Here is a 10162-nt window from a genome sequence, read left to right on the forward strand (position 1 = left end):
CCATAGACCAATAACGCTGATGAATATTTATACAAAAATTCTCAACAAACTATTACCTGACTGTACTCAACAATACATTAAAAAGATCATTGATAGTGACCAAGTGGAATTTATCTCAGGGATACAAGCATGGTTCAACACACATGAATCAATTAATGTAATACATCATGCTAAAAGAATAAAGGACAAAAGTCATATGATCATTATAATTAATACTGAAAAGCACTTGATAAAATTCAACATCCCTTCATGATAAAACCCCCAAAAAACTAGGTATAGAAGGAGCATACCTTAGCATAATAAAAGGAATGTATGACAGACCCACAGCTACTATTATATTGAATGGGAGAAAACTGAAACATTTACTCTAAAATCTGGAAGAGGACTAGTATACCCACTTTCACCCTGTTATTCCACAAAGTCCTCTCTAAAGCTATTGGAAAAGATAAAGAAATAAAGGGCATCCACAGTGGAAACGTAGAAGTCAAATTATCCTTGTTTGCCGATGATATGATCTTCTATTTGGAAAAACCTAAAGAATCCACAAAAAAAGCTATTAGAACTGATAAACAAATATAGTAAACTTGAAAGATATAAAGGTCCACATACAAAAATTAGTAGCATTTCTATATGCCGACAGTGAACATTCTGAAAAAATTTAAAAGGTAGTGTCACTTCAAGTAGCTACGAATAAAATAAAATACTTAGGAATTATCTTAACCATAGAAGTGAAAGATCCTACAATAAAAACTATAAAACACTGATTAAAGAAATTGAAAGGGACACTGAAAAATGGAAAGATAATCCATGTTTATGGATTGGAAGAATCAATATTGGTAAAATGTCCATACTTCTCAAAGCTATCTATAGATTCAATGCAATCCCTACCAAATACCAGTGACATTCACAGAAATAGAAGAAACAATCCTAAAATTTCTATGGAATTATAAAAGACTCACAATAGCCAAAGCCATCCTGTGCAAAAAGAACAAAATTAGGGGTATCACATTACTTGAATTCAAATTATACACTGAGCTATAGTAACCCAAACAGCATGGTACTGACATGGAAACAGACACATAGACAAATAGAACAGAATAGAGGATCTAAAAACAATTCCATACACCTACAGTGAGTGCAGTTTTGGCAACAGTGCCAAGAACATACATTGGGGAAAGAACAGTCTCTTCAATAATTGGCGCTGGGAAAACTGGGTATTGATATGCAGAAGAATGACACTAGACCCCTATCTCTCACCATATGCAAAAATCAAATCAAAATGGATTAAAGACTTACACCTAATACCTGAAGCTATGAAATTGCTAAAGGAAAACTTTGGGGAAACTGTCTAAGATGTTGGTCTGGGCAAAGATTTCTTAAGTAATACCCACAAGCACAGGCAACCAAAGCAAAAATAGACAAATGAGATCACACCAGTTTAAACAGTTTCTGCACAGCAAAGGAAACAATCAAGAAAGTGAAGAGACAGCCCACATAATGGGAGAAAATACATGCAAACTATCCATCTGACAGATTAATAGCCAGAGTATATCAGGAGCTCAAACAGCTCAACGGGAAAAAAATCTATTTGATTAAAAAATGGGCAAAAGTTCTGAATAGACATTTCTCAAAGAAGACATACAAATGGCAAACAGGCATATGAAAAGGTGCTCAACATCATTGATCATCCAAGAAATGCAAATCAAAATTACAATGAGATGTCATTTCACCCCAGTTACAATGGCTTTTATCCAAAAGACCAGCAGTAACAAATGGTGGTGAGGATGTGGAGAAAAGTGAACCCTGGTACACTGTTAATGGGAACGTGACTTGGTACAGATACTATGGAGAACAGTATGGAGGTTCCTGAAAAATCTAAAAATAGAGATACCAACCTTATGATCCAGCAATCGCACCGCTGGGTATATGCCCGAAAGAAAGGAAATCAGAGTATCAAAGAGCTATCTGCATTCTCATGTTTATTGCAGTGCTATTCACGATAGCCAAGATTCCGTAGCAACCTAAGTGTCCATCAACAGATGAATGAATAAAGAAAATGTGGTGCCTATACACAAAAGAGTTCTATTCCACCACAAAAAAGAATGAGTTCTTATCAACTGCAACAATATGAATGGAATTGGAGGAAATTATCTTAAGTGAAATAAGCCAGACACAGAAAGACAAACTTCTCATGTTCTCACTCATCTGTGAGAGCTGAAAAGTGAAATAGTTGGACTCATGGAGATAGAAAGTAGGATGATGGCTGCCGGAGGCTGGAAAGGGTAGGTTGGCGGGGAGTGGGGATGATTAACAGGTATGAAAATATAGTGTTATATAATGAATAAGATCTAGTAGTTGATAGCACAACAGGGTAACTAAGTTCAGCAATAATTTATTGTACACTTAAAAATAACTAAAAGTATAATTGGAATGTTTATAGCAAAAAGAGATAAGTGCTTGAGGTGACGGATACCCTATTTACCCTGACATGATTATTATGCATTGTATGGCTGTATCAAAATATCTCACGTACCCCATAAATTTATACACACACTATGTACCCATAAAATTTTTAAAATTAAAAATTAAGAAAAAAATTTGCTCGCTGCCTTTTTTATACATTTTGTAAAATGGTTTTGCAGTATTGTTGGAAAAATAAAAAAATATTTTATGATAACATTTAATTGTAATTCAGTTTTCAGTATCTATATGTGTTTTGGAAACACAACCATGCTCATTTTTAATTATCTCTGGCTACAACAGCATAGTTAAATGGTGTGACAGAGACCATATTGTCTGCAAAACCTGAAATATTTACTATATGGCCCTTTACGGAAAATGTTTACCAATCTCTATTTAGACAAAAGTATGATATCTGTAATATACAAAAAACTTTTAAAAATAAATAAATTTTAAGGCTGGGAGAATAAAATAAATAAATTTACAGGCTCATGCCTGTAATCCCAGCACTTTTGGATACTGAGGCAGGTGGATTTCTTGAGCCAAGGAGTTCAAGAACAGCCTGACAAAATTGTGAAACCCTATGTATACACCAAAAAAAAAAAAAAAAAAAAGCCAGTCATGATGGTGTGCACCTTTGATCCCAGCTATTCCAGATGCTGAGGTGGGGAGATCGCTTGAGGACAGGAGTTGGAGGCTGCAGTGAGTTATGATTGCACCACTGCACTCCAGCCTGGTGACAGAGCTAGAACCTGTATCAAAAACAAAACAAAACAAAACAAAAAGAAAAAAAAAACCACAACCAAACAAACCAAAAAAAAAAAAAGAATATAGAAATTCAAGAAACCCCAACACTTAGTAGAAAATAAGAGAAAAGATACAGAGTTTACAGCAAAAATCCCACAAATGGCTCTTGAAATATGTAAAGATTCCCAACCTCACTTAGAATAAGAGAAATGTAAAATTGAGGTGTCTATTATATTGGCAATGCGGGCAATAACCCAAAACTTTAGTGAGGAAATAAGTACTAGTACAAAATGTTATAATCTGATGTCAAATATGTTACAATCTTATATCATAAAAGAAGAAATAGGAAAACTATGTAAAAATTAGGCATACATTTACCTTTGACCCAGAAATTCCATTTCTAAGAGTTCATCCCACTAATATAATCATGAATGGAAATATTCACAAGACCCTTTAATAGATCTATTTATATTAGCTAAGAAATAGAAAACAACTTCATGGCCATTAGTACAGAACTACTCAAAGTATGGTATATTCCTGAATGGATCATTTTGTAACTAAGAAAGTAATAAAGGATATTTCTAAATAGTTTTATAGTAGGATTTCCAGATTATATTTAATGGAACACATCAAGGTAGAGAAAAATACATATAGTATATTAGCATTTATTTATCTATCTATCCATTTAACAAAGATGGTTGAATATATGTGTATATTTAATTATATCTAAATGGAAAGGTAAATAAGTTCAATAATGAGAGAAAGTATGAGTATGGTAGAGGATAAAGCAATATTAACTAGATTTTCCTAAAGGTAACTTGTTTTGTGGATTTTATTTTTGAAAATGTTACATACTTTACCTAATTATAATTCTAAAACAAAATTTAGTTATATTTTCTGAGAATTAAGAAAAAAGTAACAGATGACTGACTATAACTGTGTATAAAGGGATTCGTTAAAATTACCACATCCCAGGTGGTATAAACATAAGGACAAAAAGAAGTGCAAAACAAAAATCTTAAAGTGTTTTCATCAATGACTGTGTTGGTATAATGGTGGTATTATTTTGAGACTGTTATGTTTGTAGTGTGTGATGAAACAAAAAAGGAATTAGGTTAGTATCATTGAGATCGGGATTTTCAGAATGCAAAAAATAAGAAATTTATACAAGATTAAAGAGTTAAGTTAAAATTCCAAGTCCTGAGTTTAAACTAAATATCAATGTGAGCTTATGAATTATTTTATCAAAAACTAGCATTCCCTGCTTTATTTCACTGAAAAGATCTAGAAACAATGACCAATCATAGCACTGATTATTATCTCTAAATATCATATCTCACTAAAATGAACTAGGACTCTTTGGAGAAGCAGCTGATTCCAGATCTAGAAATACCTGAAATGTACCTGGAGAATTTTGTCATTAACAAAACAACAACAATAACAATAACAACAAAAAGAAGTTATCAAACAGTTCTGAATCGGAGTCAAATGACCTCAGGAGCCAATTTATTTAAGCAATGCTGACAAAATTTGGGTCAGTTTGAGCATGAATATAATAACATTAGAAGTGGATTAAAACATTTCAAATATATTTAAACCCATGAATTCATAATGAAATAAAAAAAAATTAAAAACCTCATTAAGCACATTTGAAGGATGCTAGCGAACCAGTTATTTTTGGAAACCTGATAAAGAGAAAGAATCAGGAGTTTGTCTGCCTTTACTGTATAAGTTACAGCTCAGGATACCAAAATAGTTTATATGGGAAAACTAATCTCATTACAGAAGAAATTCAGGTAATGGGGCAGTTGAGAGGAACACGTTAACACCATAGAATGCAATTTGCAAAACACGGACTGTGCAGAATCTACAGAGCAAATGGCCCAGTTTCTTCAAAGACCAAATTGCAAGGAGGAAAAAAAGAACAAAGAGTTGGAACTTGCCATGATGGCAGACGGATGATTTCTGAATTTTCTGGTTTCACTCCATGCATTGCCAAAGTGTACACGTGAATTTTCTTGCCATACTGGGTTTGGGAACAAATATTGAAGGCTTTTGATCCAAATTATAGAACATATTGGGAGGTGGCACTTCTTCAGTTGTGCCCTGATGTAACTAGAGTAGTTACATAGACTGGCATCTGTTCTATGGATACCTTAGTAGTCCTGGCAACCAGCTTGCAGATGGACAGCATATCAAACACGAACAGTGTAGCTTAGTCTTTCAAAACAACATATTCTAATTAGAAGTGGTAATCATAAAACAAAGGTTTTATCTTTTGTTTCTCCGTCCCTTTCTTTCTTTTTCTTTCTCTCACCAGTTTCTTTGCTAGACTGTTTTGTGGAATAGCTGGTGTGATTTTAAAAAAAGAGGTTTATCAAACAATACACAAACAGACATAACTTTACAGGTAAATTGCCTAAAACCTGCTATTTATCTTTTAAATCCTATTTATTTTTCTAATGCACAAATAGAACATTACTATAGAAATTTCAGAGTCCATGACTGTGTAACAGCCCAAGTTTTGGATGGCAGAAATGGTCTTCTGGAAGAGAGAAGGGCAATGCACAGTTCAGTTCCTCTGGGGTCTGAATTCATCCTGCTGTTGCTTTACCACTATTCTTGCGTCTTTTGTAATCTAGAAATTAGTAATGGGGCTCATATCGGGAAATTCATATCAAGAAAAGTTAATTGATAACTATAATACAATTAAGGAGGTAAGAAAATGACTATTCCTGTATCTCCATCTTCTAAAAAAGCTTAAAACAACAGAATCAGATAAAGAATTTTAAAATCTCACAAAAAACAAAAGCAAGAAAATACCAATGTCCTGATTTAAAAAAAAAAAAAAAACCAAAACAAACAAAAAAACAACAAAACTTCTTATTTTGTAATGTTTGATTTACGGAGAAGTTGCAGTGATAGTACAGAATTTCCACACACACCTCACCCAGTTTTGCTGATTCCTAACATCCAACATTACTGTGATTTATTTATCAGAATGAACACACTGAGATCTGTATATAACTATCAACTAAATTCTTGACTTTGTGTGGTTTTTGCTGGTTTTTCTATTAATAGCCTCTTACAATGTGCTCTTCTGTTTTACAATGTCCATTACTACATTAAATTTAGTTGTCATATTGAGAGGTGACAACGTGCTAGCAGCCCTCGCTCTTGGCACCTCTTTGGCCTTGGCGTCCACTCTGGCAGCGCTTGAGGAGTCCTTCATCCCACCACTGCACTGTGGGAGCCCCTCTCTGGGCTAGCCGAGACCAGAGCCAGCTCCCTTTGCTTGCAGGGAGGTGTGGAAGGAGAGGTGCTGGCGGGAATTGGGGCCGCGGTGCTCAGGGCCAGGGTGAGTCCCAGGTGGGCCCAAGCTCCGCGGGTCCTGCACTCAGAGCAGCCAGGCAGTGAGGGGCTTAGCACCTGGGCCAGCAGCTGCAGAGGGTGTACTGGGTCCCCTAGCACCTCCGGCCTGCCTGCACTGTGCTCGAATTCTCGCTGAGCCTCAGCAGCCTTCCTGCAGGGCAAGGCTTGGGACCTGCAGCCCGCCATGCCCAAACCCCCCTGCAGTAGGCTCCTGAGCCTCCATGACGGGCGCCGCCCCCTGCTCCGTGGCACCCAGTCCCACTGACCTCCGGAGGGCTGAGGAGTGTAGGCGCCTGCCGCGGGACTGGTGGGCAGTTCCACCCGCGGCCCTGGTGCAGGATCCACTAGGCAAAGCCAGCTGGGCTTCTGAGTTGGGTGGGGACTTGGAGAAACTTTATGTCTAGCTAAAGGATTGTAAATACACCAATCAGCACTCTGTGTCTAGCTCAAGGTTTGTAAATGCACCAATCAGTGCTCTGTGTCTAGCTAATCTAGTGGGGACTTGGAGAACTTTTATGTCTAGCTGGAGGATTGTAAATGCACCAGTCAGCACTCTGTGTCTAGCTCAGGGATTGTAAACACAGCAGTCAGCACCCTGTCAAAACGGACCAATCAGCTGTCTGTAAAACGAACCAATGAGCTCTCTGCAAAATGGACCAAGCAGCTCTCTGTAAAATGGACCAATCAGCAGAATGTGGGTGGGGCCAGATAAGGGAATAAAAGCAGGCTGCCTGAGCTAGGCAGTAACAAGCCCCTCTGGTCCCCTTCCACTGTGTGGGAGGTTTGTTTTTTCTCTTTTTACAATGAATCTTGCTGTTGCTCACTGTTTGGGTCCACTGCCACCTTTATGAGCTGTCAACTCGTTGGGAAGGTCTGCAGCTTCACTCCTGAGGTCAGTGAGACTATGAACCTACCAGAAGGAAAAAACTCTGGACATGTCTGAACATCAGAAGGAACAAACTCTGGACACACCATATTTAAGAATTGTAACACTGGCCGCGAGGTTCTGCGGCTTCATTCTTGAAGTCAGTGAGACCAAGAACCCACCAATTCCGGACACAGTGTCTCCCGAGTCTCCTTAGGTATGTGACAATTTGTCAATCTTTGCTGTTTTTTATAACCTTGATGGTCTTGAGGAGTACTGGCTACGTATTCTGTAGAATGTCTCATATCTGGTATGTCTGTTGTTTTCTTAACGGTTAGACTGGGATTATGAGTGTTGGGAAATAACATGACCGAATGCCCTTTTTGTCACATGATATGGGGTGACATCCCCATGACATTACTGGTGATGTTCATTTTCATTACTTGGTTAAGATAGTGTTTTTCGAGTTTCTGTATTGTAAAGTTACTACTTTTCCTATTCCCACTCTATTCTTTAGAAATGAATGAGTCATTAAATCTAGTCCATCTTCAGGGAAGTGGGGTGTAGGGATTAGGTTTCACTCAGCAGATCTCTTACCCCTCAAAGTATGCTTTCACTGAATTCACTAATGGTTAAATTATTGTTGAGTGGTTTTTCAATAAATGTGTGATCATTCACAGTTCAGTTGAAATATCTTCTCAGTTTTCTCCCATAATAAAACACAGAAAATGTGTTCATACTTAATTGTTACTGATTTTCTCTAATTTTACTTGGAGCTCTGTACTGCGTTGATAACTCTTTTTCCATAGATAATGCGCACCACTATTTAATGCCATTCTACTAACATCGTATTTACTTGCAAATAAGTCTCTTATCCATTTAACTTATGGTACATAGAGTCTTTATTTCTGTGAAATTGATAAGGAATTCTATTTTAGTACTCTTTGATCAAGGACTTTAAAATTAGCGAGCTTGAAAAGTGGCCAGGTTTCATGCTAAACCTTTAAAATAGTTCTAATGATGCAATTAGAATAAAGAAAACTATTCCTACTATCACTCCTGCCATATAATATATCATTGCAGATCACAGTCACTAAATTAAGACAAGAAAAGTGAATAAGATAAAAAAGTTGAATGTATGTGTCATTATTTGTAGACAGTAGTGTAATCTTAACAGAAAAATCAAAATAACCAATATGTGGACTATGAAATTGATAAAATAGCTCAAGAAATTAGTTGAATTCAGGGACATCATTTAAATCATGTTGATTTTCTTTTATACCTGCATTAACTAATTAGAAAATATAATAGAAAATTTCATTAGTTATGTAATTGATGGAATATAAATGAAACATACAAAATGCGAAAATACTTCATGAAGTATAATTTAAAACTTTATTAAAGACTTTTAAAAATACTTGAATAAATGCAGAAATACAAAATATTCATGAATGAGATGAGCCATCAGTATAGCCATTAGTTATTTGGAATTTCAGTAATAATTTAGTGCAGTTACACTCACAATAAGTTTCTTTGTTGCTCTGTTTCTTAGTGGGTGGATATTGACTTGATTCTGTATAAGAAAATAACACAGAAAATTACAAGAATTTTAAAAGAAGGCCAAGGTAAAAGAACTTAATATCAGATATTATGAGGTATTACAGTGCTATGATGAGTAAAACTACAGTATTCAGAAAGTATTAGACAAATAGAAGAGTAAAACACAGTGGGTTGAGAAACATGCCTTCAGAGGTATTGCTACATAAGTTAGCTGTTTATCAACATAAAGTTATTTAATAAGTGGCTAATCATATGAAAAAAATTAGTTTCATGTTACACTGTTTACAAAAACGAGTTCTAGTTGTATTAAATAGCTAATAATGTCAAACTCAAGATAATATTAACCAAAATGAATATATTTAAAATTTTATTAAACTGTACTGAAATCCTTATACCAAAAAATAATGAAAATTGAAATGTCATAGCCAAATAACAAGCCATAAGGAAATAGTCTTAATGTCTGTACATGATAAGATCTTTGTACTCAAGAGATACAGATATATTTTCTACAAACTTAACAAAGTGTAAAAAAACTGAGTTTAAAAATTAACAAGATAAATAATAGGTATTTTCTAAAATTAGGGTATACTTTAGAGAGCGCTATAGCACAAATTTAATAAAACTAAATATATTATTTTTTATGACTCAACAATTCCACTTCCAGTTACATATTCCAGAAACACTTTCGTTTCTCTAGACCTGGAGATTTGTCCAAGAATATTTAGTGCCACATTATTCATAAAGTTGAAATGTTAACAATATTTAAATGTTCATAGTGGTGGGAAATAATAAATTATACTACCTTCTTGCCACAGAATAGTATAAGAATAAAAGTTAAGAACTAGATTTATAATTATTAGCATTGATTGAGTTAAATAATCTGTTGAAGTTAAAGAAAAGCTAAAATGAGAAATGTAAAAGCATTTATGTGTAGCTTTAAAAGCACACACACATTCAGGACATAGGCATGGGCAAGGACTTCATGTCTAAAACACCAAAAGCAACGGCAGCAAAAGCCAAAATTGACAAATGGGATCTAATTAAACTAAAGAGCTTTTGCACAGCAAAAGAAACTACCATCAGAGTGAACAGGCAACCTACAGAATGGGAGAAAATTTTTGCAATCTACTCATCTGACAAAGGGCTAATATCCAGAAT

The 10162-nt window shown here is 35.3% G+C and overlaps 1 pseudogene; it reads left to right on the forward strand.

Annotated features, from left to right (window-relative positions):
• Window positions 1-6800: 6800 nt before the first annotated feature.
• LOC108517888 (60S ribosomal protein L23a pseudogene) overlaps window positions 6801-10162 on the forward strand; it is a 147364-nt pseudogene continuing 144002 nt past the window's right edge.

The sequence above is a fragment of the Rhinopithecus bieti genome, unplaced genomic scaffold (genome assembly GCF_001698545.2).
Source record: "Rhinopithecus bieti isolate Rb0 unplaced genomic scaffold, ASM169854v2 scaffold_42041, whole genome shotgun sequence".
Lineage (NCBI taxonomy): Eukaryota > Metazoa > Chordata > Mammalia > Primates > Cercopithecidae > Rhinopithecus > Rhinopithecus bieti.